Raw genomic sequence first — 27,310 nt, 5'->3', positions numbered from 1 at the left:
CCGGAAGTAACATATAGTTGTATTCTGTCTACCTAACGTAACGGTATGTGAGGGAGACTTGTAAGGGAAGAGGAGCCAGCAGACGCGAAGGGAGCAATTCTAAGACCGGGTTGGTATTTCACCGTGTGTAGGGGTTCTGCCGGGGTTCTGCCGGGGTTCTGCCGGTCCAGTGCGTCTGAAACTGAAGTCGTGTGGGAGTCTGTCTCCCGTTAGTTAGCTAACTCGCTAGCCTACCAGTGGCATCTGCCTGCCTTCGTCTCATTCTCTGCTCTGTGTCTGTCTCAGTGTTGTTAGGCGGCTCAAAGACTTTGGAGACCCACACCGTTAACAAAGCCACCCTGTCCCGCTGGGTTAGGAACCGTTTGTGGGGTACCGGTTTACCTGCGGTAGGATGTCTGGACAGAGCATCACAGACCGGATCACCGCCGCCCAGCACAGTGTCACCGGCTCCGCCATATCCAAGACTGTGTGCAAGGCGACCACACATGAAGTCATGGGGCCGAAGAAGAAACATTTGGATTGTAAGTATGCAGTTTATTCTTTATTAATACAGCTTTTACTGTTGTATTACAATTGCTCTGAGTATGTATTTGAACTGAACATCGGAACCCTAATGGTGTGTGTTGGCAGTAAGGCCTGCACATACATGTAACTTAACGCTAACCGTACCATAGAGTGTAACGTGACTGCACAGCTGATTCACCTTTTTTACATCCGATTCAAAGACATGTTGAGTTGTATCGTTAATAACAGACTGACAAATTACACTGGTTCAATGTTAGCCGCTTGGATTCTTCGTAATGCTAAAACAATGTAACTTATAACAACAACAAAACAAATAATATATATATACCACTTTTTCCTGACAGACACATTATTATTCTGGGCATTGTCCGTACCCAAGTAATCCAAATAGTTACATTTGCTATTTAGATTACACAGAAAGACTCACATTTAATACTAGTGCAGTGTCACATAGTACAGTGTCACATTTAAGTAATACTAGTGCACACATTTACGGTGGCAACACTACATACTACACATACATAAATAGACTGCATTTATAAAGCACTTCAGTCAGCATTCACTATTCACACCAAGGCAGAGGCTGCCATACAAAGTGCACCAACCCAGGAGCTCACATTCACAGGCATTTGCTCCATTGGGAGATATTTAGGGTTCAGTGTCTCGCCCAAGGACACCGCAACATGTTGACTGCAGAAGCAGGGGATTAAAGCACCGACCTTCCGGTGCTGGACGACCACTTGTCCCAACCAGTCGATTCAGTATCGTTGCTAAGGCACTCATTAAAATGTTCTGGCCTCAATAAAGTCAAGGAAAAGCCCCATGAAATGTTTTCCCCAGGTATATTGACGGCTTTTGAAAAAGTGGGTTTTGACTGACAGACACACGTAGATGGTGACTGGCCTTTCCAGGCACCTTAACGGTACAGATGAAGGTCTACTATGTTAACCACACACTCAAGCATCTTCATTTGATCAAATATTCCAAGAAAAGCACAACAAGCAATCTTTTGTGAAAAAAAAACAGACCGTCGTCCTGCAGTGGCTGTTTGGAGATGGGGCCTTGCTCTTGTGTTGATTGTAATGTGGTTCTATTTGAATGTTTACAGCTTAGCGTTAACCAAAGTCCAGCTGGGTGGACCAGGTTTTCTCCGTTTTCCACAGAACCACTGATCCAAATACATTTAGACACATCACTGCACTCCCTTGGCTCCTCAGCAACACACATGCCAAGTGTGAAGTATTTGGTTGACAGCGTTGGCGAGATAAAGGAAGCACACATACAAGTAAAGTTTTTGTTTTTGTTTTTTTTAGCATAATAAGGGCACACATACATGATTGAATTATGACTTGAATCACTTCGGTTGTATATTAGCAGTTATATATTATTTTATGTGTGTGGCCTGTTGAGATTGTACTAATTTCAGGAATGGCCATGGGGTTGTGAACTTGTACAGCTTAATCAAGAGCATAATAGTAAATCAAAAAAGGAGCAGGGTCACAAAAACCACCAAAGCATTATTATCCTATTCCAGAGTAAGGTTACATTTGTATTGAGCTGATCTTTATAAGGGATTCAGCCAGCTCTTTTAGTTTTAGAGGGTTGACTTTTGAATCGTTCACACAGCCTTTGCACTTTCTGACCCTTTTGCTCATCACAGTTTAATTTGAATACAGTAAGCCAACCTGTTGAATACATGGTATATACTGTAATGTTCTCCACAATATGCCTGTATTTCACAGAAATATATTTTTGAGTATTTTGTTGTCACTTAGTTTGAATAGATGCATGATCCATGAGCTTAGATTATTGTGATGCATATCTAGTCTATGGTAATGTCAGTTTCATTACAGTGCTCTCTTCTGTTATATCAACCGCTCCGCAATCGACAGTATATTGCATATCACTGACAGCCCCTTGTTTCCAGGGGGATTCACTTACATGACCTTTTAGGTCTGGCTTGAACCTAAAGTGCCCTGTTTGTTGTTGGAACATGTAGGTTTTTGAATAATGTCACTATCAGCTGATGGAGCAGGTAGTAATGAAGCCATCCCCCCCCCCCCCCCCCCCCCCCCCCTCCTACACAGTTTGTGCTAAACCACAGTTGACATTCTTTAACACCGCCATGCTATACAAACTCAGTCACATAACTTAGGAGAGTCTTTGGGTTGAGGGTGAACAACTCAAGATCTCCTGCAAATCTCAGTTAATTGACTTGTGTGTTTGTTTAAAGTGAGTGTGAAATCACTTCTGAGACTAAATGTACTCCTACTTGGTTTTGAGGAGTCTATACCCTGGCACTAACTACATACTTTTGACAGCTGTTGTTTATCACTCAACAGTTTGCACTGTGAAGTGTTTCCTCCACTGTGTTGCTGTTGAATAGTTGAATAGTTGCATGACAGTGATAATTTGTGTCCAGATTATTTGCCATTATGTAAAGTTCATTACACCCTGCTGTTAAAGGCTCAAAGGTCTTCCATGAGGTATTGAGTATATGAAGTCAGCAGTGGCTGTTGACCTTTGGTACAAGAATAACAATCCTGATTCAAGTGGAAATTCCCATAAGATTTGTAGACATATGAAGTCCTCTATGATGTTCTGTTGTGTCAGTTATTGAGAAGCTGTAGGCTCCGATGTGTTCATGGCACACACTCTGTAATTTGAAGGTGAGGTGCTTTTTTCATGGCTGCCCTGCTCTATTGACATCATTTATAATTTCTCTCCCTTCTGCCTCTCCTCCAGCTTTAATCAGTAAAAAATTAAAGGAAGACGTCCAGAGTAGAAGGCCATTGTTGGTGTTATTTTTTAACTATTGAAATGGAAACGTAATGGAATGCTGAACACATAATTGTGCCTATGTTGTGAATTTTTTTGGAGGCAGATGTGAAATACAAGTGGAGTAACTACGTCATGTAAAATATTAAGATTAGTCAACACAAGACATATTGTATCTAATACTTGATTTGCATTTCTTTAAGACCATGATGTTGTTCAAATGATGCATGTGTGATAGGGCTTGATGATTGGAGCTTTATTACAGACAAGAGCTCCAACAAAACATTTGCACCACTTCCTGTTACAGGGTGCAGAGGGTTTGGCAAGCAGTGTGCTCAGCTGATAGGTGTGCGGTCGCTATGTGTTTATTTCCATTGACATACTTCTCGTATTAATAATAGAGATTTGTATGAACTACTCAAAGAGTGCTCTCTTTAAAACCCAAACTAGTCAGTTTGTGTATTAAAATGTGTTTATACATTGACTGGGTGTACATATTTTATGAAATATGTTTTACTGAAAGCAAGCCATTTTGAAGCAAATGTCTGGAGTGAGTGAATGCTTATGTTCTGACCATCTCCCACACCCTGGCCTACATGCAAAACTGTATGGAATGAAACTGTGCTGCCATGAAAGAGATCATTCATATCCCACCTGTTTTGAGTTTGATGGCTGGATTGTGGCAACAATTTCTGCTGGTTCTCTGTTGGCAACATTTGCTTTTGCCTAGTGGAATTGTATGACCTGTGGGGCAAACAATTATTTAAAACTCCATGACATGCTTTTCCGGTTATTACCCGTCCCCTTGTGTGTTATGTAGCTTTTTCTGCATGTAAACGGTCTGCAAAGTCAAAAACCCTCAAAGTACACCCTGTAGCGAGTAAAACTCTAACACAAAAAAGACCTGTCTATAGGGACTAGGGATGCAAATTATCGATTAATTCATTAATCATTAGTTGATTGACCTTATCGATCGATTAACGATTAACTGATATAAACGGCTTTTTTCCTGAGAATGTAAATTTCTCACTGTATCGATAGTGTCTTTAACGTAAAAAGCTAAATATTGCTTATTTACTGAATAAAAATGCATGCTATATTGCACAATTGATGTTTTATTGTACCAGTTAGGATAATGTGCAGATAATGGCATTTATGTAGTTTAACAAAATAAATTAAGCACAGAAAATTCAAATACATAAAAAAATAATTGTGCACTGGCTCACCTGTCGCATGTGAAACATTAAGCAAAATAAAATTAATTTTAAATAGAAATCTAAACAATATGGGTAGGCCTAGCCTACACAATATTAAGCCTACACATTATAATCTGGTTAACTACATATGTAAAACTTGAAACATTAGCAGCAGCATTTATAATCCCCTTTGGTCTGAGAAAGGTAACAGTAAGATAACTAGCCCTGGAAACTTCAAATATATTCTGAACACAACTTAAATCATCCCTGAGGAAGGTGACAGTAACATTAGAGGGCGACCCTTAGAACAGTCAAATGAAGATATAGGCTACCTCTCCTGAAACAAAAACATTCCTGTCTCAATGTGTTTTGAATAGGCTCCTGACCTAGACCCCTCTATTTTTGTTCAAGAAAATAAGCATATTAACGTGGTCAGGAGTAAGTCGTGTGCGCAGCCTGTTTACAGTCAGGCCAGCTGCTGAGAATACACGTTCTGATGGGACAGACGTGCCCGGTATGCACAGATATCGTCGTGCCACATTTGCCAGCCTCGGAAATCTTCCTTCATTGACTTTCCACCATTCTGTGGGACTGGAATCAAGGAGTGGTGAGGCATCCTTCAGAAACATGTCCACTTCCTCTTTAATGTCATCGTTGCTGCTGGTGGTATAGTTTTCACCCAGTAGAAGAGTCATAGCAGAAGTGTGTCTCTGAAGTGTAGCTCCCTGGACTGGCACATCATCTCCAGTGGTGGCTTCATTTGTTGATGTGGAGTCCACATGTTCTTCCATAGCCAGTTCAAGCAGTTTGGTATTAGCTGAGATCCTGCTTGCTGGGCTTAGAAATCCCAGGTGCTTATGCCGTGGGTCCAGCATCGTTGCTATCATTGGTGTTGTTGATGTGAGGTCTTCAGACTCAACCTGTTAAAATTAAATAAAGGAGAAAGCTAGCATTAGAGTTTTATTTAATAAGGTTTGACATGACAAGGGTACAACTGCATAAAAACGCAGTTTACACTGTGACAATGTGTTGGTGATAAGTGATTCACCCCGTTATATAGCTCAAATGTGATCGAAGAGTTTAATTAATTAATGGCCATAGCTTACCTTCATCCGTTCCCCCAACGAAGTGCGCACTTTAGATTTGAATTCCGCCACTCTGTTGCTGTCTCCATTTGCCATCTTGAGATGCGTGTTAATCAGACTAAATGTGATGGGGTACGTGTTGGATATGGATACCTCCGTCTCTGCTGACATTACAGTAGTTGCACATTGGAGAGCCTCTAGTGCTGGCGCTATGTCCTCCATAAGCTGCCAGAAGTCGTCTCTCAATTCCAGCGTCCTCGCATCTGAAAGCTTGGTCTCTGAGCGGTCTGTTAGCACAGCACACACGGCCCATCGCTGTTCTACGAGTCTGCCAAACATCGCATGTACAGAGTTCCACCTGGTCTTACAGGACTGAATGAGCCGATGAGCTGGTAGCTGCATTTGTCTTTGTTTTGCTTCTAGCGCTTTCGTTGCTGGTGTGCTGTGATTGAAGTGCTTGACCAGCCTGCCAGCAGCTCCAATTACTCGGTTGACACCAGCAGCAGCGAATCCGTCATTGACGGCCAGATTTAAAGTATGAGCAAAGCAACACACTGATTTCCAACTGACTCGTGCGGGGTTGTTTGCTGAAACAATGTTCCGAGCGTTGTCGTGCACACAGGCTACTACACGGCCGGTGAGTCCCCATGACTCCACAGCCTGGTTCAGTTTGGCAGCTAAATTATCAGCTGTATGTCTCTCGGATAAGCTCTCCGTAAGAAGGACTGCCGACTTTACCTGCCAGTCGTTTTCAATATAGTGGCAAGTAATCGTGATGTAGCTTTCTGTAGTCAGTGCTGTCCAACAATCCGTCGTCAGAGCCACATTAGCCGCGGACAAACATGTTTTTACTTAGCCTTCTTAATTTCGTAGCGTGCTTCCAAGTTGGAAGTCACGGTCGCTCGCGAAGGGATGTTATATCCTGGCTCCATGAATTGTATCAGCTCCCGAAATCCCTCGGCCTCGGTGGTGCTAATTGGCATTATATCTCTTTCAATCATCCCGCAAATTCTCTGAGTAATGCCGTCTGCTTTTCTTTGGTCGCATACTCGCCTTCCCAGCACAGCAGCAATTGTAGGTTGTGAAGGCGACGGAATGGCTAACGTTACATGCAAGTTGTTCAGGTGGTATGTTAACGAACTTGTAGAGCTGTTGTATTTAAATGTAGCACCGCAAAGTTTGCATTGTGCGTCTTTTTCATCGTTAATTAATCTAAAATGCTCCCACACTCCACTCCGTTTTGACCGCCTCATCATTGTTTGTTTTAGTTTTTTTGCCGCCTCAAGTTTGTGACAGGTCTAGCTCTAGCGGCTCGCGAGAATCTCGGGTCACGTTCAAGTACGTCCTGTGGGAAACGGTCTTAGATTACAATGTTCAATTAGTCACAATTAATTTAATTTAATCGAGTAAATTCTTTTCGACAATTAATCGATAGTCGATTAACCGTTAACATCCCTAATAGGGACGTTTACACCAAGTTCTTTTCCCACAATAGTTAATGAGAACTTTTTTTGTTCTGATGAACTAAAGCAGATCGCGTTCACACCGCAATGAGTTCCTGGGGGAGGATTAGGCAAATGAACCCGCTAACGTCACTTCTTCCTCTTCTGCTTTGGGTTTGCTGGCAGGCCACAAACAACTTCACGGCGCATACTGCCACCCGAAGTCCCCGGCCGGAATTCCCCGGAGTTGGGGACTGGCTTCAGTAGAAGCTGCTGGGACTCCCAGCAGCTTCTTTTTTTTTTTGTGTTGCCATAAGTTATTCTCTCTGCGTTTCTGCTCTGGGCTAATGCTAAAGCTAATGCTAATAATGCTAATGCGAGGATAATAAAATGGCGGCTTCACAACACTTTTTGGGAATTTTACGGGGCGTGGTTTGCATTCCGCCCAGCCAATCAGACATAGGAACCTTTTTCTCCCACGAAAGTCCCTGAAAAGTGACTGAAAAGGGGGTACAAATGGTTCTGATGAACTAATTTAGCTGAGGGGGCTTTTTGGTGTGAGCGCAAATATATCTGAGTTCTGATGAACTATTGTGTGAAAAGTACTCCGGTGGGAACGCGCCATATGCTGCCCCAGAATGCCTCGTTGGAGATTCTTAATTTTCCACTTTTTTTCTTCCTGGGTATGGTGACATAACCTTACCCAATTGGTCCAAATGGACCAAACCGTGAAGCCGTTATATTACGTCTTCCTCACACACACACACACTCAATCTTTTCTCAGCTGCAGCTCCGGATTTCTCAGCCTGAGACGGTGGGACGAGGGTGGGAGTCTGTGTGTGAGCACAAGAATCTGGGTTTATAGAAATGTTGGAGGTCTAAAAAAGTTGTGGGCATACTTGCAGTGCAAGATGATGAACTGTATCTGTGACGAAGGTAACTTCGTCACTGTGGACTGACGGCTTCGGGCCTTGTAACTCAGCACTTTAGTGAACAGTTTTGCACTTTTATTAGCGTGATTGCACAGTACCGTTTGGCATGGCATATTTGAACATTTTATACTGATTATTGAGATAGTATTTATTGAAGGATTGAACCGTGTTGATTGAAATGTCGTCTGGCAGGTACTGGTCGGGTCCTCGGCTCCACCTGACAAGATAGGGGAGTTAGCGAGAGCGCCGAAAGTGCTTATGCTAGAATGACAGCGGTTAAGAGTAATCCGGGTTCAAATAAATATGTGGGGGTGTAGACATCAAAGCGTTAAGTGGCATTAATTGTTCAAGTGCTGACTGCGTTTAGTTGGGTTTGTATGTGTGTACTTCTGTTCAGTTATATGTTTGTGTTTGAAAAGTGTTCCCCCTCCTGTTATGTCTGTTGCTGGATTGTGTGCACCTGGTGCCCTGTGTTGTCTCCTTCCCCCTCACCTGGGTCCTATTGCTGATTAGTGTGTGTGGGTATTTAGGCTCTGTTTCCCTGTCTGTTAGAGGCAGGGAGTGTGTGTGAGATCCTGGTGGCTGCAGCTTGTGCTCACGTGAGCAGCAGGATTTAGGCTGTGTGTAATGTGTTCATGTTTTAATAAATGCCCTCACCGGGTTATCATTTTGGACGTTCTGCCTCTGCCTCATTGCTTGGTCTGGGCCGCTCAATTGTCGGCGTCACAGTAACATTAACGGTAAAATCTGCAAGCAGAAGATATAAAGGCCTTCAAAATTGTATTTAGTATTTTTGCTAAAGGGTTTACTGCAAAGTTTGAAATGTTAAAAATGTGACTTGATGTTATTGCTTTGGGAATTGTATTTGCACCTGCATGTGCAGCATGATTCACTTAGTGGCAGAGTACATGTGTTGAATCACAATATCAGGTGGATCATTACAGAACAACATTTGGCAATAGTGCTTTGCAATCAAAATGTTTCATCTCCCCAGTCGTACAATATCTTGGCCTTCCGGAGATGTGAGTTGGACTCGCTCTCCTTCTGGAGCGCTTACCCCTTTAACCTCAGTAATTTCTACCTGTTGAGAATTCACCCGAGTCATATGGCGTATTTCCACTGCAGGGCCTCGCACGGCTTAGTACTGTATAGTTAGGCCTTGGTAGGCCAGGCTCACTTTATGCTGCGTTTCCATTACAGTTTAGTAGCTGGGGCAGTAACTATAGTGACGCAGTGTAGGCGGAGCCGTGACGTCATCTTCAATGCGAAACACAAAACCAACACTAGCCGTTAGCTGTGAGCCCTCAGAGCTCACAGCTCCTCATATCTGTTCAGAAACTAGACAAAAGTTAAACAAGTACAAACCACAGACTGTCTGTGTCATGGCGAATACAGTCACTGGTTTATTCATTGGAAGAAGCAGTAAAGTTCCTTGAGAATATGAGATCAAGGACATTGCCAGCTTTATGAGTTGGTGGGAATGGAGACAGTGAGAAAGCAAAGGTGGTTAAAAGAGATGCTAGTTCAGATATCTTCCCTGTCTGGAGGTTGAAGTCTCCGAGATGTACAGCGGGAGGGCCAATTTCAGGGATTTGTGAGAGGAGATTATCTAATTCCTCCAAGAAGTCTCCCAAGGCGCCTGGTGGACGGTAGAGAACAACAATGGTCAATTGTATAGGATGGGTTACTGTGACGGCATGGAATTCAAAAGGTGGAAGGAGAGAAGTTAGGTAGCTTGAAGAGGGAAAAGCTCCAGTTGGGAGAGAGCAGGAGACCAGTGCCAACTCCTCTACCAGTGGGTCTGGGTGTGTGGGTGAAGGAATATGCTGTGGAGAGAGCTGCTGGTGTGGATGTGTTGGATGGAGTAATCCAGGTCTCAGTGAGAGCAAGGAAATCCAGAGACTTTTATGTTTATGTTTATTAAGGATCCCCATTAGCTTTTGCTCTCGACAAAAGCTACTCTTCCTGGGGTCAGACACTTAAAACAATACAACAATAATACAACAATAATACAGCAACATTTAGGACATAAGTCCTGACATCATTAACAACATTAAAAACATCACCAATATCAAATTAAATTAGGGTTCACAGCTCACAAGGGTACATGGTCATTAGTAGATGGCCCTTCAATCTCTTCTTGAAAGAGGCTCTGGACTCTATTTCAGCAAGGTAGTTTGGCATTGAGTTCCATTCCTTTATATAGCTCTATAAGACACAGAAGATTTCAGAACATTGGTCCTGGGTTTAGGTGCTAGTAGATGGCCTGATGTAGCTTGTCTAGTCTTATGGTCATGCTCGTCTCTTGTGTAAACTATTTGATCATAAAAATACAGTGGTTTTTTGCTAGATTGGATATTTTTTTGAAAAGTGATAACACGACATTGCAGACGCTTCTCAACTGGAAGCCATGATAGGTTTCTATGCATAACTCCAATATGAGTGCGCTTCGAAGAGTGGAGAGCTAGTCTGTCAGCCTTGTTTTGAGCTATTTGTAATTTCTGTAAATGTGTTTTTGCTGCTGATGACCATATGACCGGACAGTACTCAAGATGTGTCAAAACCAGAGACTGAATGACTTGTTTCAAAGTGGTTGGTGTTACATACTTTGTACATTTTCTCGCCACAGCTATGCTCCTTCCCATTTTAGTTACGATACTGACAATTTGCTTTGTCCACCGTAAACCAGAATCAAGAACAATGCCAAGCAACTTATTCTCGTTTACCTGTTCCACTGGCTGACCAGCCAGTGTCAGGCTTAATTGAGGATTGCTGCTTAACATATGTCTGGATCCGAACACCATTGCTTTTGTTTTTGCAATGTTGAGTACCAGTTTGTTATTGTTGACCCAGTCTGCTATGGCTTTAATCTCTATTTTAAGTAGATTGTTTAACTCACTGCATGTTGATGCTGTACTGTACATTGTGGAATCATCAGCATACATTATTACACTGGACTTATTTAATACGTAAGGAAGGTCATTTGTGAATATAGAATACAACAAAGGCCCAAGCGAACTCCCCTGTGGGACCCCACACTGCAACACCTTACTTTCAAAAAAGCTCCCATTGAAAAAGACTCGCTGCCTTCTCCTAGTCAGGTAGCTCTCCATCCAACACATAGCAACAGAACCGAAGCAATAGCATTTGAGTTTGTTCAGCAGCAGACTATGATCGATTACATCGAAAGCTGCGCTAAAGTCTAACATCACAGCTCCTACAAGCCTCCTATAATCCATGCTCTTGAACCAGTCGTCGGTCACTTGTGCAAGTGCTGTACTTGTAGAGCAGGGGTCGGCAACCTTTTTGATATGAAGTGCCATTGAAAAAAAAAATGTGTTATCAGCGTGCCAACGATTGAGAATTATCAACGGTGGGGGGGGGGGGTTGAGGAGCTTGACGCTCGTCAACTATCAGCAGGAGGGTACGGGAGCCTCACTGCGGGGAAGAAGTGTGTGGACCTGTCAGCGTAACTTACATGATGCCGAATTTAACAAACACATTTAAATAATTGGTTTAAACGGCATAATAATAAGGACGATCGTCCGTTCTGTGATTCTCCAGAGCACACATGTTATGATATTAGGGTCATGCAGAGTGAGATGAGATTGCTGTCCCTTTTAAGAGAGAGAGAGGTGTGTGGCTTGTGTGTGTGGATGGTAGAGCGAGAGTGAGGGAAGGTGTGTATGTTTCTGGAAGTGAAACGAGGCAGCAGAAAAACAGAGGTCTGTGATGTATTTTGTGAAACAGAAGAACAGCTACACACTTATTCCACTTATTCCTAGTGTGCCACTGGTTACGCGTGCCAATGCTGGCACGCGTGCCAGGGGTTGCCGACCCCTGTTGTAGAGTGACCATCTCTATAGGCATGTTGGTAGTTCATTGTCAGATTGTTACTTGAAAAGTAGTATTGAATTTGGGTGTATACTATTTTTTCTATTAATTTACTTTAACACTGGGAGGAGAATTATAGGTCGACTATTGGAACCAGCAAAGGATTTTCTTTTATCCTTGGGTAATGGGATGACCTTGGCTTCCTTCCAGATTTCAGGGCACACGCCTTGCTCTAAACTTTTATTAAAAATGTGACTCAATGGCTTGGATTTGTATTTGGCCGTCATTTTGAGCAGTTTACCTAGGAGATTTATCATCGGACAGATGTAAAAGCATATTTTCAACATATTCTTCTGTAACATTGTGGAATTCAAACATGCACTGCTTTTTCCTCATGATACGATCTTTAATGATGTGATGTGACACTGTGTCCTCGACTGCACCCATGGCATTCCTCAGCGTATCTACTTTATTTGTAAAATAATCATTAAAATGATTTGCAATATCTGCTGGCTTGGTAATGAATTTACCCTCGGTTTCTATAAAGGAAGGATGCATGTTTGAGTTCCTCCCCATTATGTTATTCAATATTTTCCATCATTTCTTTCCATCATTCGTAGAATCACTGATTTCCTGCATGTAGTATTCCCTCTTTCTCCATTTATTCAATTTGGTTACCGCATTTCTTAGTTTACAGTAATGTTAAACATTAAACTTCTCATCTCGTCATTCAACCAAGGTGCACACTTTGACCGGGCAGACCATTTTCTCATAGGAACATGCTGATCGGCAATCCCCATGAAAGACTTCATAAATACTCCCAGTGCTTTTTCTGGGTTTTCCTCATGGCAAACATCAAACCATTGCACATTATTTACCTCCTCTACAAATTGTTTCTGATTAAACCCCTCATAAGACCTTCTATAATTTATCTTGGAGCCAGCCTTAGGTATTTTGGTCTTGCGTACTTTAGCAACTAGATTTTGATCACTAAAGCAAACTGTGAGTGACACCACTTTAGTGAAGTGCTCTGGCCTGTTAGTATAGTAACAATCAATGCAGGTCGTTGTAATAGCCCCATGTTTATTTTTAGCCCTTCTGGTTGGTGATGTTATTACCTGAGTCATATTACACATTTTGGCAGCTAGTGCAATCTTGTTCCACATGGGGCATTTCTCATTGAAGGCATTGATATTCAGGTCTCCCATGAAATATATTTCGCTATTACACTCAGCTGTATTATCTACCATCTAGATCAGGGGTCGGCAACCTTTTTGACATGAAGTGCCATTTAAAAAAAAAAATGTTATCAGCGTGCCAACGATCGAGAATTATCAACGGGGGGGGGGGGGGGGGTGAGGAGCTTGACGCCCGTCAACTATCAGCAGGAGGGCGGGGGAGCCTCGCTGCGGGGGAAGCAGTGTGTGGACCTGTCAGCGCAACTTACATGATGCCGAATTTAACAAACACATTTAAATAATTGGTTTAAACGGCATAATAATAAGGACGATCGTCCGTTCTGTGATTCTCCAGAACACACAAGTTATGATATTAGGGTCATGCAGAGTGAGATGAGATCGCTGTCCCTTTAAGAGAGAGAGAGAGAGGGGTGCGGCTTGTGCATGTGTGAATGGTAGAGCGAAAGTGAGGGAACGTGTGTATGTTTCTGGAAGTGAAACGGGAAAGCAGAAAAACAGAGTTGTGTTGTATTTTGTGAAACAGAAGAACAGCTAAATAAATGCAACGGCCTCCCAAGAACAGCTCGCCTCTCTCCAGTCATTTAAGCTAAAGTGGGTTATTGAACCTGAAGCTTGTTGCTTCTGCCCTCCTCGACTACGGTCTGGGATGGCCAGTCCGCCCCTTTGTAGCATATTATTTCGATGAGAGATGAGCAGATCGCCACTGGGCTTTCAACTAAATAAACACAGCCACGCAAAAACTGCGTCATTTGTACAGCTCCTTATGGGTACTGCAATTAGTGAAGTGCTTTCCTCCGTGGTGAAACGATCAGCACTGCACCACGGAGGAAAGCGGCAGAAAGTCACCTGGAGATAAAGAGAGCGGGGCTGCGTTAAGTGCATGGCTTCCTTCTGCAGGTAACGGGGAGACGCGCTCTGGCGGCGGTCTCGCGTTCAGGATCCGAAAATTAATTTAAATATTTTGCACACTTATTCCACTTATTCCTAGTGTGCCACTGGTTACGGTGCCGCGTGCCAATGCTGGCACGCGTGCCAGGGGTTGCCGACCCCTGATCTAGATAGTTCGAATTGGCACTCGTTGGCCTATAACAGCATCCAATTAATATGGGTTTTAGATTTGGCAATTGTATTTGTAACCATAAAGCTTCTATTTCATTTTTCATTAAGTCGGATCGTACTTTAGCTGGAATATGATTTTGTACATGGATCAAAACTCTGCCACCATTCTTATCTCTATCCTTTCTGAACAGATTGTAACCATGCATTGCAACCTCTGAATCATCAACAGATGAGTCCAGGTGTGATTCTGAGATAGCCAGTATGTGTATATTATTTGATTCTACCAAATGGCAGAGTTCATGCACCTTATTCCTCAAACTACACACATTCAAGTGAGCAAGTAACATTCCCTTCTTTGGCAGATTAACACTAAGACTGCAGGGAGGCGTAGCCAGAAATGAAGTCAGCCTTAGGCTGGCAGTTCCACAGGCCACCTGAAACTAGATTTGGATCTCAGTGGAGCTTGTGGGATAGACGAGCAGGCCGGTTATATCAATTAGGAGATACACGGGGCCAGTGATAATTGCGAGAAGACACACGCCCCTTTAATTAGTTAATTCTCTGCAGCTGGTGGCCCTCAAAAGGAAATCTAGACTGGCTCCCTCCTGAGTTGTTATTGTCTTTTCAGTGACACAATGGTTTTACAATTACATTAAACCCTAAGTTATAAAGTTATGAGTATAACCCTTAATACAGTTATACCTACTCAATAAAGCTCTTAGTATTAGGGATGCACCGGATATTCGGCCACCGAAAATTATCGGCCGAAAATGGTTAAAAAGGCCCTTTCGGCTTTCGGCCACCGAATGTCAGAGAACAGGGTTACGTCGATCATAATCCGCATATTTGTCCGGGTGTTTTGATTTCAAGTGGTGGAGTAATCCCGAAGTGGTGAAAGTCTTTGCAGTCACACCCCCTCGAGAAATGTCAGCTGAACAAGTTTTACAAATCGCAATCCGCGCCTCTTTCTCTGATATTTTGAAATATCTCCAAGCGGCAGACATGTTGGCTGTGAGCCAGCCGCGAGCATGGCATGCCCTTTGCTTGTCGCCGCGTTTTGATTACGTCATCACAACAACACGTTAGGTTACCAAACTTATAGGTGCATTTGTTGTTGTTGAAGGCCTGGCTGTTACAGTCTTTATTTACACTATTTTGTTGTAGGCCTACTGGCCTAGATGTTTATGCTGTTTTAAAGCACCTTGGCTTTGTTCTGAATGCACTTTGTTGTAGTTATCCTACAGAGAAAAGAAAATGCACTTGACTTGGAATTAATGTACTGTATGCATTCAAAAGTGCTGAATAAATGTTTTATGGACCCATAATAGTGATTATTATTTAAGTTTTGCCATAATCATGTCTTTTTCCATAATCAGGTAGCTGAACAACATAAAAAATGTATACATTATATATATATATATATATATATTAATCATTTTCGGCCTTTCGGCATTCGGTTTTCGGCCAACTGTTTCCTATTTTTGGTATCGGTTTCGTCCAAGAATTTCCCATTCGGTGCACCCCTACTTAGTATTCTACAAATGTTTAAATCAAAGTTAACCCTAGCAGTCAGTTAGTTCAGTTTTAAGGTTTCTGTCAAATGACTTGTCCCAAGTTTCTGCCTGACAGATACAGTAGCGGTTTTGAGATTTAAAATCACAATTTCAATCAGATCAACTACAGAGCATTTATCAGGTTGTCCGCGGGGTCTTAAAAAGTATTAAAAGTTGATAAATCAATTTAGCGAAAATTAAGGCTAGTAAAAAGTATGAAACGTTTTTTTCGAAGGTATTAAGAAGGTCCACAGCAACGACAACATGAAACACCGGAGGTACCGGGGGCCTCCTGCAACATCTTGCAGGAAACAGTGTCTAAGGGCATGTTCATTTAATAAGCTATGAATGTTTTATATCCATGTCAGTGTGCGAAAAAGCACACGTCCCACCGTCCGGGACGTGTTATTTACAATAACGGACAAGTAGATCTTGTAATTGACTTGTCCGGTGGACAAGTGACGTTTTTCGCCCTCATTTATTGACAAATTATTGACAAATTAAAGTTTACAAAAGGCAGAACTCATTCGCAAATTGTCCGTGTCCGACATTGTTCGTTTAGAAATGTTAGTTTCGGTTCTGCTTGTCAATTCCTAAGGAAATGCATCTCGCCGCTTTCTGTACTGAGACAGGGGCATGGCGTGGCGGGACGTGTAGCACAGTGGCAGGGTTGGGAAGCAAAACTCGGTTCCGAGTAGGAACAAATAACAATTGTCAGGTCCCGGGATTAATAAGAGTTGTGAGGACAGGACGCGAGGCCGAACCCCGCGGACCGCAGCTCTCTCTCTCTCTCTATGCTCCGGATCAGCTGATCGCTGCAGCTCAGCGTCTCTCTCTCTCTCTCTCTCTCTTTCTACACACAGCGGATCCGCTGCCCGTTTAACAGCCTCATCTTTGTCAAACTTTCTTATGTTCTTTCTTTAACACGTAATGAAGATTATTAAGCGTTTTAGCTCCTGTGTTGTTAATATTGACCGCCATTTCCTTTATGAAGTGAAACAGCCTCCCTGTCTGTGTCCTCGCGTTTTCCTCACATCCCCGGACCCCCAGACTCGGAGGAGCACAGGGATGTCAGTATTGTTTATGAAGCAGGGTATAGAAAGTACATTATTGAAATTAACATACTATTTATTTACTTTTACAAACAGTGAGCAGCTGGGCAGCTGCAGCATGTGTATTGCAGGACATGTGTAAGCGTGCAAGCTTCTTTAAGTTGTAGAAAAGCTTACGCCTATAGGCTATGAAAATAATGTATTATTATTATTAGGCCTATAGTGTTGGACATGTGTGGTTGGACTCTGTCTCACAGGCAGGTTGCAGCATGTGTGTTGCCATATTTTCCATTCTGGACAAGTGAAAAATGTATTCGGACAAGTAAATTGCCAAACTCACTTGTCCATGGACAAGTACTCTCTAAAAACTTTTTCTCACACTGCATGTAACGGAAAGAAACTCATCTAAATGATCATTTTACTTTCTTTTTTTTTTTTTAAATCCACAAAGCTAACGCTTAGCCTCTGAATTATCAACGAGTGAAAAATGCTAACAGATGACTGCACCGAAATTCACTCACAAAACCTTATTTATCTTTGCTGCACATCCAACCAATCGTTTCACATCGTGAGGAGACACAGATTTAAGGGGTACCCTCATTATCACTCAATTATACGAACTCTCGGAGATAATAACAAGAACACGCATCAAAACATATGGAGCTAGGTAGCTAAAAACGCTAACATGGCTCACCTGTGTTGTAGTCTGCTCAAAAGTGGTCTTCAATGGCATTAAAACGATAAAAACGATCCAATGTGTCTGTGTCACGTTGAAATGATTTCTGATAATCCTTGAGCAATAAACCTGCTTTTCGGTTTTCAGAAGTCAGAGCAAAGACAGCTTCACTCTGGAGCAAAACTGCGTGCGCGAAGCCCCCACCTTTTTGTTTTACCATGTGTGTGTGTGTGGGGAGATTCCCCTTCGATTCTATTGGCTCTAACGGTCAGAAAGAGATGTCAATCACCACAATCGACCAATGGGTTCCATAGAAACGGTAAAACCCCCATTTCCACCCAAATCACCTCAGAGGTGGAGTTTTTTTTGCTAAACCTCTCTAAAAAGGTCAAATATCACTTGTTTTGCATCAATCTTGATACAGGGTACTTATTATATGTTGTACTTTGGATTCCTAAAGCTTTTAGTCTACTAACCCATCATCCAACGGTAGTTTTCACTGAAGGTAAAAAATAATATTTGGACGGACACTATGTTCAATCTGATTTTTCTTTTAAATAAAAAACATCTATATTGATTCTGACTTGCCTTGCCTTACTTCACAGTTTTACGGCACATTTTAATTTTTTTGACTTGCAAAATTATCTTTTAAATTGACAAACATCATATGTGTAATTCGTTGCACAATTCAACAAAAGATAATCTTTCTCTCTCCATTGACTTCAATACATACTTTTTCCGAAATAAGGTCCCATGGAGGTCCCCCGGGAGGAGAGGGACTTCGCCACTCTATTGTGCAGGGGTCACCAACCTTTATTAGGATGAGAGCTACTTTAAAAAAATAAAACAAGTCGGGGGCTACTTTTACTCCTCTTTCTTTTGTGTATATTTAGCACATTTTAACATTATTATATGCTTACCTTTTGTTAGGGCTGGGTCCAAAGTTCAGGACCTACAATGGCAGCGACCAGATGGATTCAGTCTTTTAACAAAGTTTAATAAAGGAAAAAAGAAGCAACTAAAAAACAATCCACAAAATGAAGGTGTATCTAGTTCACGCTGGTGGCGGCTGCAGGACTCAGGCTGGCTCGAGCAGACACTGGAAAAACAGAGGAAAAAACAAGGTTACTCTTCAACAAAAACAGCAAGAGAAAATCACACTAAGCTAGGCTACTACGACAATCAGCTCTACCGAGTGAGACGGAATTATCTGGCACTGGAGTGTGAACATGACCACGGTCAGCCGGAGGAGAGAGTGGACTAGAGACAAAGGGCTTGAGCAGAGACACGTGGAATGAGGGATGTATCTTGAAAGCAGCAGGAGGAAGGCTAAGGCGGACGACACTGGGATTTATGACACGTTCAATTGCGAATGGACCAATATATTTTGGGGCCAACTTGCGCGACTCAGTCTGGAGTGGTAGGTCACGAGCAGATAACCAGACCCTTTGGCCGACCTGGTAGTCTGGAGCGTGGGTTCTGTGGCGATTTGCCAGCTTCTGGTTACGGGCAGCAGTTCGGGTGAGGGCTGCTCGGGCTTCCCGCCAGACTCGGTGGGCACGACGGAGATTGGCCTGGACTGAGGGAACAGTCACTTCCGTCTCCTGGCTGGGGAACAATGGGGGCGGGAAGCCGTTAGAGACCATAAAAAGGGACACACCTGTGGCGGAACTGACCAGGGAGTTATGGGCGTATTCTACCCATGCCAAGTGCGAAGACCAGGAAGTGGCAGCGACACAACGTAAGGCTGCCTCCAGGTTCTGGTTGGCCCGCTCTGCCTGACCGTTAGTCTGTGGATAGTAACCCGAGGAGAGACTTGCAGTGGCCCCCAGTGCCTGACAGAATGCCTTCCAAACCCGGGAAGCAAACTGGGGACCCCGATCTGAGACAGTGTCCTGGGGAATGCCGTGAAGCCTAAAAACATGGGACACTAGGAGGTCTGCCGTCTCCAGAGCAGAGGGTAGCTTGGGCAGGGGGACATAATGGACAGACTTGGAGAAACGATCCACAATGGTGAGGATGGTTGAATTACCTTCTGACGGAGGAAGTCCTGTCACGAAATCCACAGCAGTGTGCGACCAAGGTCGGTTAGGTATGGGTAAAGGGCGTAGGAGGCCAGCTGGAGCACGGTGAGAGGATTTACTGCGGGCACAGACAGAGCAGGCAGAGACAAAAGCCCTGGTGTCAGAAGACATGGTCGGCCACCAAAACTTCAGCTGGATTAGGGTCAAAGTTCTGTGAAAACCTGGGTGACAGGCAACTTTAGAAGAGTGCCCCCACTGGAGCACTGGAGATCTCACGGAGGAAGATACGAACAGCCGATCGAGAGGACAGGCTGCTGGAGCAGGATGTTCCTGGAGGGCCTCCTGAACGGTCTGCTCGATCTCCCACCTGGCCGCTCAAAACCACACAGGAGGTAGGGATGATGGTCTCAATGGAGCTCTCTTCCACAGGGGGTGAAAACTGGAGGGAGAGAGCATCTGGCTTGGTGTTCTTTAATCCAGGGCGGTAAGTCAGAGTGAACCTTCCAAGGAACAGTTTCCACCGAGCCTGACGGGAGTTCAACCTGTGAGCAGAACGTAAATAGGACAGGTTCTTGTGATCGGTCCAAATGATAAACGGACATACAGAACCCTCCAACCAGTGTCGCCACTCCTGCAGGGCTAGCACAACGGCTAGAAGTTCCCAATTCCCCACATCATAGTTCCTCTCTGCAGGTGTGAGGTGTCGAGAGAAGTAGGCGCAGGGGTGGAGTCTATGATCCTGGGACGAGCGCTGGGAAAGGATTGCCCCGACACCTAGATCTGAGGCATCAACCTCCACCACAAATTGGAGTTCTGGATCTGGGTGAATGAGGAAAGGAGCGCTGGAAAACAAATCTTTTAGTTTACTAAAAGAGGACTCGGCCGCAGGGGACCAGGCAAAAGGCAGTTTGATAGAGGTTAACTGGGTTAGAGGAGCAGCAATATGACTGTAGTTCTTAATGAAACGTCTAGAGAAATTTGCAAATCCGAGGAACCTCTGCAGCTGCTTCCTGGTTGAAGGAACTGGCCAGTCCCAAACTGCTTTCACTTTAGCTGGGTCAGGTTTTAACTGCCCCTTTTCAACGATGAAACCCAGAAATTGAACAGATGACACATGAAATTCACATTTCTCAGCCTTAACAAACAGTCTGTTCTCAAGGAGTCTCTGGAGCACACATTTGACATGAGAAACATGATCATCTAAAGACTTTGAAAAAATCAGGATATCGTCTAGATCAGGGGTAGCCAACACGGTGCCCGCGGGCACTTAGTCGCCCGCAGGGGCAACGTGAGTCGCCCGCGGGGCATGTTCTAAAAATAGCTCGCCAAGCAAGTCCATGTATAAAATACACAAAACAAAAAAGGAAATGTAATTAAAAGAATCTACCCTATGCATAAACGAAACCTAAATCATAGCGAACTCTATCTACTTAATATAACTCTATCTATCTAACACCCGTCCTCCCGCCAGCCCCACAATGAATATCGACCAATCACGTTCTTGCTTGATTTGCGGGTCCAGAGTTGCAGTCGGGAAGAAAAGCAATGTGGCACCTCCCTTCTGATTTTCCTTTTGGCAGAATCTACATAACACATCAGCCCCATTGAACAGCCTAGTCGTGCCAGCCTACACAGCACATGAGGGGCAGAGATTTACTCTGTGTGTTGCAACTTGCATATATATTTATTGCACTTGATGCACACACACGCATGGAGTAGTTTCCACTGGGTACAGGGGGGAACATGTCCCCCGCTCTTTTCGAAATCCCGTTTGTGTCCCCCCACTTTACAAATATGTGTATTATTATTTTTTAACGCAAGACGTCATCGCCACGGAGGAGCACACAGCCTCTGTGAGCGCGAGACAGAGGGAGAGAGAGAGAGCGAGCTAGGGAGGGAGGGAGAGAGAGCGAGCAAGAGAGCTGGGAGAGCACACCTTTATCTATTTAATATAGATAAATTAAGAAATCAGTCCAATGTGTACTATACAGTGATGCAAATTAGTCGCTTTTCGGCGCCTCCCGCTTTTTTAACGCTGATTTGGGTGACTTGTGTAATTCGTGGAGAACCGAAGAGTTTTCGTTTTGGGGGGGGGGGGGGTCCGTCAGTCCGTCCGTCCGTCCACAACTTCTCACTTCAAAAAAGAAGAAGAAATCTAGATCGCAAAATAATTAAACAAGCGAGTGCCTGTTTTTCCTGGCCAAGGACAGGTTCATTGAACACAACACGAGCGTAACGTGTCTCCACCATAGGTCTTCACGTGGTTATGTCTCGTCTGGAAGGTTTAACGGAGAGCATCGGAACGCTGCTCCAGCTCTTCAAATATTGCAGTACCCATAAGGAACCGTACACATGCCGCAGTGTTTGCGAGGCTGTGTCTTTAGTTGTAAGCACAGTGGTGATCTGTTGTTATTAACATCTGGTTAGCTAGCTATGCTAACGAATTTAAAGAGCTTTTCTACAACCAGGTGGAAGAGAGCTCTCTCCTGAGAGGCTCAAATAACCTCAGCTCAGTGAGGTTAAGGCACACCTTGATATGATCATTATAGTTATTAATGAGACATTAGAGACTCAATTATTAACAGGTATAAAATACTATATGACAGTTACAAAAAAAAGTTGTTAAAAATAACAAGAATAGAGTTTGAAAGGGGAGTGATTTGTAAAATATCCAAAAAGAAAAATCTGTCATTGTCAGATGGTATATTACGCTGTTGTTTTTCTGCTTCGAATAGTTCTCTCTTTTTTCACCATACCTGTGTTTGCATCACTGACTATAGGAGAGTAAAAAAAACAAAAAAACAGTTTAAAAAGGGAGTGATTAGTCAAATATGCATAAATAGAAAGAAATAATGCTAACTAGGTAACATAAGATAAGAATAAACCAGTTTAAATGATTTGTTATTGGTTGTGATCATATTCTAAAGATGATTGGATTATTGAAAAGTATAAAGCTCCCTTTCGATATGAGTGTTGAAAGCTGTATCCACAAATTCACCAGAATTTATGGATACACCAGAGTGCACCAGCATTTCACTTCAACATTTTAAAAAACATCTTCCCGGGGGAGCACGCCCCCGGACCCCCCTAGAGGAGCTGAGGCCCGTCCACCCCCAAATAAAGCAGGTTAAAATAATTAGAATGCAAACATGTTATTTTAGTAAACACTGAAAACGGGTCCCACAGACCCAAACAGCACACAAAGGTTAAAGGTAAGCATATTAACGTTAAAATGTGCTAAATATATACACTGCAAAAAACAAAAAAAAGAGGAGTAAAAGTAGCCCCCGACTTGTTTTATTTTTTTAAAGTAGCCCTCACCCTAAAAAAGGTTGGTGACCCCTGATCTAGATAAACAAAGACAAAGTGGTTTAGCATGTCCCTCAAAACATCATTTATAAGGGCCTGGAAGACAGCTGGAGCGTTTGTTAACCCAAAAGGCATGACTAAATACTCAAAATGGCCCAGGTGAGTATTAAATGCTGTTTTCCATTCGTCACCCTCTCTGGTGCGAACTAAGGAGTATGCATTTCTAAGGTCAAGTTTAGTAAAGACAACAGCGTCATGCAATGGGCCGAAAGCAGAGTCAATGAGCGGGAGAGGATACTTGTTTTTGACGGTAATGTCATTTAGACCTTTAAAGTCAATACAAGGGCGCAGGGGCTTGTCTTTTTTGTCCACAAAGAAAAAAAAACGCTCCCACAGGTGAGGAAGAAGGACGAATGATGCCAGTGGACAAGGATTCCACAATATACTTCTCCATGGCCTCTTTCTCTGGCCTGGAGAGGTTGTACAGTCTTTTTGTGGGTAAGGGGGCACCAGGGAGCAGCTCAATAGCGCAGTCATAGGGCCTATGTGGTGGCAGAGAGAGGGCACGATCCTTGCTAAACACAAGTTTAAGGTCATAGTACTCGCTAGGAACCGATGAGATATCAACCTCCTCAGCTGGACTAGGGGAAGAAAATGCAGTTTTAGCTGATCCTAGGCAATGTGAGTAGCAGTGATTACTCCAACCAGTAATGGAAACAGTTGCCCAATCTATCTGGGGATTATGAACCGTTAGCCAGGGTAAACCGAGGACAACAGGTGACAGCGGAGAGGATATAACAAAAAATTCTACAGTCTCTTGATGATTACTGGACATGGTCAGCGTAATGGGAGCTGTGCGGTGTGTGACCTCAGCTAATAGTCTGCCATCTAATGCTAACACTTCTTTGGAATTAGCCAGTTCAATAGTGGGAATGGACAATTTAGAGATGATGCCAGAGTCAATGAAATTGTCATCAGCACCAGAATCAATGAGGATCTGGAGGGGATATGTGTCCTGTAGCATACCTGGGATTTGAATACGACGACCAGGGAATGAGGAAATGGAAGAATGGCTCACCAGCGTTCCCCTTATGGCTGATGAGCCCGCTCTTTTGGCATCTCGGGACACCCCGCGATGTAATGACCCCCTTGTCCGCAGTAGTTACACAACCTCAGACGGAACCTGCGTTGGCGCTCTGCTTCAGTCAACTTCATCCAACCGATCTGCATGGGCTCCTCCTGGTGAGGCGTGGGTTGAGATGCTGGCGAAAACGGTAAACGAACAATGGCGGGCTCCGGAGGTGGGCGAGGAACAGCTGGTGACACACAGGAAATGGGGAAGGGAAGAAGGCCCTCTGCCTGACTGACCTCTCCCTACGTCTCTCCCTCAACCGGTTATCTAGACGAATAGCCAGACTAATTAACTCCTCTAAGTCGGAATTCTCGTCCCTAGCGGCTAATTCGTCCTTGATTTCGTCCGCCAACCCTCTTAAAAACACACTCTGTAAAGCCGCTTGGTCCCAAGTACACTCTGCAGCTAAAATACGGAAATCCAGGGCATATTGGGAAACTGAGTCTCTTCCCTGAAGGAGAGAGAGAAGCTGGCTGCCTGCCTCCTTACCCCTAACAGGGTGGTCAAAAACCTTACGCAGCTCTCCGGAGAAAGCATTATAATCTGAACACGGGTAAGGCTTGTTGGAAGAAACGGCCAGCGACCAAGCGGAGGCTCTCTCAGAAAGAAGGCTCATAACAAAAGCTACTCTCGACTGATCAGAGGCATATGTAACTGGCTGCTGACTGAAAACTAAGGAGCACTGATGAAGGAATTTGGTGCATGTCCCTGGATTACCTGAATACCTAGCGGGGATGGGAATATGTGGCTCCCGGAGGCCTGGACTCAGTGTTGCTGGATGAGCAGACGGTGAAACGGGAGAGGGAGCTGGAGGGAATGGAACAGGATCTTGGGTAAGCCGGGTCGCCACGTCTTCCATGCGGCCGCTCAGCTGCATACCCGTCGTGAGTTGGTCAAGCTTTTCATTCAAGCTTCTCAGGACGGACTCGTGCTGACCCACGAGCGCCCCCTGTGAGGACAGGGCCTGCCTAAAAAAATCAGTCTCTGCCGGGTCCATGTTTTTTGGCCAGATAATTCTGTTAGGGCTGGGTCCAAAGTTCAGGACCTACAATGGCAGCGACCAGATGGATTCAGTCTTTTAACAAAGTTTAATAAAGGAAAAAAGAAGCAACTAAAAAAACAATCCACAAAATGAAGGTGTATCTAGTTCACGCTGGTGGCGGCTGCAGGACTCAGGCTGGCTCGAGCAGACACTGGAAAAACAGAGGAAAAAACAAGGTTACTCTTCAACAAAAACAGCAAGAGAAAATCACACTAAGCTAGGCTACTACGACATTCAGCTCTACCGAGTGAGACGGAATTATCTGGCACTGGAGTGTGAACATGACCAGGGTTTTATGGAGGAGTTGATTAGATAAGTACAGGTGCTCCTCATTGTGAACCAGCTGAGCCTTCTAACGATCATCACACTGCACATGAGAGAGAGAGAGAAGACAGAGGGGAGGAGGAGAAAGCAAAACACCTAAACCATAACACCTTTAACCTTTGTGTGCTGTTTGGGTCTGTTGGACCCGTTTTCAGTGTTTACTAAAAGAAAATGTATGCAATTTAATTACTTGAACCTGCTTTATTTGGGGTTGGACCTCACATCCTGCAAGATTTTTTCAAGTCAAATGCATCAATCTGGTGTACTTTGAGCACAACATGAATTTCTGGATACAGCTCTCAACACTCATATGAAAGGGAGCTGTATACTTTTCAATAATCCAAACATCTTTAGAATATGATCACAACCAATAACAAATCATTTCAACTTGTTTATTCTCATCTTATGTTACCTATTTAGCATTCTTTCTTTTTATTTATGCATATTTTACTAATCACTCTCCTTTTAAACTGTTTTTTTTTTTACTGTCCTATAGTACACATTGGATTGATTTCTTACTTTATCTATATTAAATAGATAAAGGTGTCCTCTCTCTCTCTCTCTCTCTCTCTCTCTCTCTCTCTCTCTCTCTCTCTCTCTCTCTCTCTCTCTCTGTGTGTGAGTGTAGCGGAGATCGATCGTTTAAAGTTTACAACTTTTCAAACCATTGTTAACAATTCACTTTTGTCTGGGTGATAGTTTATGTCTTTGTGCATCACTTCACCGACTTTTTTGTTTTTTGGTGGTGTTGTTTGGTTGCACTGGTAAATTGTTTGTCTTAGCGGCTGCAGCTGCAGTCACGCCGCCCGGCATGGCGTTCCGTGGCAGCTGCGCTAGGTTAGAGAAGCTGACTCACCAACACGCCATCAAGGTCTCTCCACCTGTCGGTGTGTCGGTGGAGTAGTGCGGTCTGGCTGTGGGGGCTGTGGTGGGATATGGCAGAGTTAAATCTGCCTCCCGCATGAACAGTGCAGTGGTTATTTTTTTAGACTGCACGGAGAAAGCTAACCTGCTGGTGGAGAGTGGGCTAGTGATTAAAGGGACGCTGTTACCCGTGCTACCCCTTGTCACTCCAGCTAAAAAAGGCATCATCTCTAATGTACCCCCGTTTCTGAGAAACGAGTTGTTGGAGAGAGAGAGCTGGCTCGACAGGGGCAGCTTGCGTCTCCCATTAAGTTGATCCCCCTGGGCTGTAAATCCCCGCACCTCAAGCACGTTGTGTCTTTTAGGAGACAGGTGCTTATGGTCCGGAAGAAGGAAGAAGGATGAAGGGGAATTTAATCTAGCTCTCAAGTTTAAAATGGATGATTTTGTGTATACTGTCCATGTTACGTCTGACATTTAGAAATGTTATGGTTGTGGAGCGGCAGGACACCTGATCCGCGCGTGCCCGGAGAGGGCGGGTGACGCGCCCGTGGTGTCCGCGCTCGCAGCCGGCCCGACGGAGCCCCTACCGGTTGCCTTGTCCACGGCCGGGCCGCCGGTGCTGGGGTTCACGCCGCTGGGGTCCGCGCCCGCGGCGGAGCCGCTGCAGGTCCCTTTGTCCAAGGCCGGGCCGCCGGTGCTGGGGTCCGCGCCAGCTGCGGAGCCGCTGCCGGTTGCTTTGACCACGGCCGGACCCGCGCCCGTGGCGGAAACGCCGCTGGTGGAACCGCAGGTCAGTCGGTCCGTGGCAGAGCCAACGGTTTCACGCGTAGAAAGCACACAGGCAGCCGGTACACACAGTATCACACACACTGACACTCGGGTCACACAGAAAGCAGATAGTGAGCACACTGCAGCCAGAGTGGCTGAGTCTGTTCTAGAGGATGTGGTAATGGATGAGGATTTGTTAAGATTACCTGTTAAAAGGAAAAACGAACAAGTGAGCAAAGGAAGTGTGGCTCAAAAAGGGAAGGTGTCAAAGAGGGAGTCGCTGTGTTCCTGTGTTCCTCCTCTCAGCCAGAGGGAGTCTCAGAGGACTAAGAGGACAGTGACAGTGAGTCTTTCTTTGACATCGTTGAGGTAGCAAAGGGAGAGGAGTACTCTTTCCAGAGGATCAGATCCTTTCTGACGGAAACTAAGGGGTGGAGGGGGGTGAAATTAGATGACTTTTTTGCTGATTTGCAGATCTTTCACAATTCTTCCAGGGTTCTCATGCGGCGCAAA

General features: G+C 44.2%; 2 long non-coding RNA genes across 2 annotated transcripts; one reads left to right on the top strand and one right to left on the bottom strand.

The window, feature by feature from the left end:
• Positions 1-27,310, top strand: LOC307019224. Its single transcript, XR_013802604.1, has 3 exons — positions 1-109; positions 286-521; positions 27,292-27,310. It is a non-coding gene; the product is annotated as an uncharacterized lncRNA (long non-coding RNA).
• Positions 4,401-7,051, bottom strand: LOC307019226. Its single transcript, XR_013802605.1, has 2 exons — positions 5,606-7,051; positions 4,401-5,419 (listed from the first exon to the last, which is right to left on the bottom strand). It is a non-coding gene; the product is annotated as an uncharacterized lncRNA (long non-coding RNA).

Source organism: Notothenia rossii, assembly GCF_949606895.1.
Source record: "Notothenia rossii genome assembly, chromosome: 9".
Lineage (NCBI taxonomy): Eukaryota > Metazoa > Chordata > Actinopteri > Perciformes > Nototheniidae > Notothenia > Notothenia rossii.
This window is presented reverse-complemented; position numbering and strand designations above follow the sequence as displayed.